A 4,475-nucleotide genomic window follows, 5' to 3' on the forward strand; every position below is an offset into this window, starting at 1 on the left:
AAATCTTCAGTGTCGGGATCTGGTCCTTGAGTTTGTGGCAGCTTTGTTCTTGAATGAACCTTGAAAGCAGCGGCGGCTAGCACTTGAGAGAAAATCTGATTGTAGGTTTTGCAAGTGTGTGTTAATCCTTGTAACATGTTGTATATTTATGAGAGAGCATGTGAGAATAGATAGGGACATTTCATCTTTTGGTTTGGCCACTAGCAAAAGCAGCTTAGGCCGCACTCTTGCCGTCGGTACTGATGCGGCCGACAACTGAACGGAGTTGATCGCACGACTGACCAAGGGAATTGTTCACACCTGATCCCTATCTGGTTCCTCAAGTATGTTTGACAAATCATCAAAACACGGAATATCATAACTTATTAATTCCTTAAATCTCTCTCAAAACTCTGCAATCATAAATTCACATATATTACTATATGAACAATAACAAAATACACATATCCAAATACAGAGTATATTAAGATTAGATCTACAAAACATATGAAAAACATTCTCAATGTGCCTCGCAAATCACTCTCAATGAAGAAAAGTTTAACTCAAGAAAATTGTGTTTAGTGGCAATTTACTACAGTACAATTTTGCAAACCTGATCAACAACTTTGGTCAAAGTTCCTCAAACCAATTTCTTGTTTGCTCTACAAGTTCTGCAATAGACACAAAAATAAACACAATATATAAAGGGGACTACAAAAAGAGTGAAGCTTCTACTACCAAACTTGCCAACCAGAATTATTAATTTATTGAGAGACTCAAATTAAAAAGAATAAGGTGAAATTTAGAGTAACATAATAAATGCGAAAGAATACAAATAAAGGCAGAATGCTTCAAATTGACGAAATGTAAGGGTGAAACTAGAAGCAGTTCAGCGTACCAACCTTAAATTATTCTCACTCACTACCTAACTGTTTATGGACTAGTTTTCGACGCGCGCGTTGCACGTGTATTCGAAGTTATTTGATGAATCACAACAAAATATTATTTTGAACATGTATTGAGTAACAAAAGATAAACTAAAGAATATTTGTTCCAAATAATCATTTTATACTTGCGTTTAGCCTGATGTTAGTGTTAATTCAGTACCAACTAAAATTAAATTATATTGGAGATGTTACGCAAATAAATAGTAACAAGACTCATTCATTTGTATTTCCAAAAATATAAAAACACTACTCAATTAAGATTGCTCCCCGCAGTACATTTATATAGTGCAAATCTCAACTTTCTACTTATATATTTTTAAGTATACAAAAAAGACAATGACAAAATGAGCCTGAAATAAGTAAAAACCAATGATAACAGTCTAAAGATTGTTTAGACCACATGTTTCAAGAGTCCATTTTCCCTTCTTAAATTCCATATCAAGTCAAACAGTATATGTACACCAACAAAATGTGTTTAATTGGTACACTTCTGGAGGAGTTTAGGTATTTAATTGGTTCAGTCCGAGTTCAAATGTCTAATTGAAAAAATCGGCCAAATTTAAGGGTCGCACATGTATTTGGCATTTTATTTTGGGAAAAGGACACACAGTGGTCATCAGAAACTTGGTTGGCCCACGTTTGAGCTTAATACCCCGAGTTAGCCGTTCAGTCAAGAGTATTGTCGAGCGCTAGCCCAACAACCCATTCACTTAAAAAAAAAAAAAAAAAAAAAAAAAACAGATTTTTTGTGGTGACTTTTAGTGGCCACAAAAGATCGAAAAGTCGTCACTAAAGATCGACGAAAAAAAATAGTCATATTGAGCCTTCAAAGAATATCCAAAACATGAATATGTATATAATTAGTAAGTATATGTTAATTGAGACTTCAAAAAATATCCCAAAACATGTATAATATGTGTATAATTAGAAAGTATACATTTATTAAACAAATATTTTACACCAATGACATTTTCTAATTATACGTTGATTATACATTTATTATACACAAATTATACAACAATGATATATTTTCTATACATATACAGTAGTGATACATATTCTATACAACAATGATACAATATCTATACGTATGAGACATTTTCTATACAAAAGTGGATAGTTTATAACGGAATTAGTTGAAAAGTGGATAGAAAAAATAAAAATGACTTTTAAGATCTTGGACCATAGGTGTCAATAGTTTCACCCGAATGGCCATTTGTGTCCTCTTCCTTTTTATTTTCTACAAGCGACTTTGATTATTTCAATAGGCCAAATATTAGTGTGTTTTGCATGTTAATACTACAACCATTTTCTTTTTACTTCTGGAAGCACTGAAATTAACTCTTGTTAGTCTATGACTATTACTGGTAAAGAATACAAACTAGGTCAATTTGACATTTTATTTCTCAAAAAGAAATATATCAACACATTATATTTCATATTTTAATTGGAGACGTCGATCTTCAGAAATGGGTGAATTCCCTTCCAATTTTTCTTATAAAGTTAAATTACTCCTAACTTTGAAGTTTGAATGATTAGAAGAGTAATCTGTTAGCACTAAAATTAACTTCTTATTCATATACGTTTTCTTCGCCATAATAAATGACAAAGTGGCTGTAGTTTAGTGGTGAGAATTCCACGTTGTGGCCGTGGAGACCTGGGCTCGAATCCCAGCAGCCACAGAATTCTTTTTTTTGGTTCTCCACCTTTTCATTTTGGGTTGGGTTGGGTTTCATGCTGTATGCCCATTAGTTTGGGCCTCTACCCAGTGTTGCTCCCCAACAAAAGCTTTCTTCAAAACATTCAAGGTCAAAAGAGAAGAAGAAAGGTTAAATATCCAGTATTGTTAAAGGTTAAAATTTGGTTTAACCATATGGTATCTAGAGCTCGGCTCGACTAATCTGAATTCAAATTTGGTTTAACCATATGGTATCTAAGCTATTGCCTTGTTTTCCTTAATGATGGCCCCGAGATATTATTACGGCAAAGGATGAACAAAAATAATTCAAATTTCTCTGAATTCATCCCTCTCATGAGGAATTACCAAATCATTTGACCCTTCACCCATTCCAATATAAAGGAGTCAATCAAATAATAGATAGTAAATGGTCGGTTTGAAAATAACTATCAAGGAGTTCTCCGTTCTCATTGCTCTACCCAAAGCGTTAAGTGAAATTGCATTTATTATGTTCAGTTTGAGCGCACAAACGTATAATACATATGCATATGACGCGCTCACTGCCGAATATCTTGAATCCTTTTTTGGTTTTAAGATTTCACCAGAATATCGGAATAGCACGAGAAATAATACAATTAAAATGAGACCTGGTCCTGAATTGCCATACAATTACAGATGTTTCAGGCCATCTCAACAGAAGCAATAGAAACAAAGGTTATTCCTCTGGAACCAAGTGCAACAACATTTCAAGCATGTCATCCAAGACAACTAGCCAGCAATTAAGAGAAGGCCGAATGAAAATCTGAGAAGTCGCGCTCTCAGATGGCAGCGAAGAAGCCAGGGGATGGAAAAAACCAAAATATGTGTGGTGTTGATCTACAAGGCAAAAATTTAAGATGAAATGGATGGGGACATTTAAAAATGACTTAGTATGAATATCAGAACTACCATTCTCCGTCCAAGGGTGCTCACACTTATTTTATAGTTAAGTTAAAAGTTGTTAACTATGAGTTCTTCATCAGGATATATAGCATTGCAATCTGCGAATCTATTAAGGCAAATACTTGAGAAGCAACTCCTAATGATACTGAGATCACGAAGAAGTAGAGCAAGAGTCCTTTTAATATTAACACCAACATAAATTGGTTGGAGTTAATCAGTCAAGCAGAAGTAGAGCAAGAAAAGAAAAGGTTTATACAGTATATATTAGGAACCGTTTTCAGTTGTTTTAGTGGATATACACAAGTAAAAGCACAGTAAGTGAATAACCTGTTATGTTTAATCATTTGGTATTTGAAATTTACTTGTCCGATGAGTTTAGATTTGTGTTATGTAAAACTCATTTAAGGGCAAAACTCTACTTGCTATTAATTTTTTCAGTCTATGGGTTCAAATGCAGATTCTTTTCATGGTAAATAGATCTCATCGATTCCACCGCATCCCTAGATAATATTGAGTTACATGTTGCACAATTTGATTGCTTCATTTTCCTTCGGGCTTAGTATAATAGTTTTCGGAATAATTACTTGATGTAGCTTCTTATAAGACCTATTTATTGATAATAACTACCCTTTTAATTATTTATATTTAGTAATTAATTTACTTTTCTAATTTACCATCCATAGCTATATCAGTAACTATACACATACATGGTTAAACAAATCCCTTAATAATAGGCATTGACTATTATTAAAATTGTTTCCATAATTTTAGCTTCCCTTTCCTTCTTCAACCATGATTCTCCTTCTCTCTTCCTTTTCCTTCTTCCACTAAATCCTAAACCCTAACTTCTTCTCAACAACGGCTATCATTGTTAACTTCTTCTCAACAACGGCTATCATTGTTAACTTCTTCTTTTCCACTAAACCCTA

The 4,475-nt window shown here is 33.5% G+C and overlaps 1 non-coding gene across 1 annotated transcript; it reads left to right on the top strand.

Moving 5' to 3' along the window:
* The first annotated feature begins 2,536 nt into the window (after positions 1–2,536).
* Positions 2,537–2,608, top strand: TRNAH-GUG (transfer RNA histidin (anticodon GUG)). Its single transcript has one exon. It is a non-coding gene; the product is annotated as a tRNA-His (tRNA).
* Positions 2,609–4,475: the final 1,867 nt, after the last annotated feature.

This window comes from Lycium ferocissimum, chromosome 3 (assembly GCF_029784015.1).
Source record: "Lycium ferocissimum isolate CSIRO_LF1 chromosome 3, AGI_CSIRO_Lferr_CH_V1, whole genome shotgun sequence".
In the NCBI taxonomy this organism is placed as follows: domain Eukaryota; kingdom Viridiplantae; phylum Streptophyta; class Magnoliopsida; order Solanales; family Solanaceae; genus Lycium; species Lycium ferocissimum.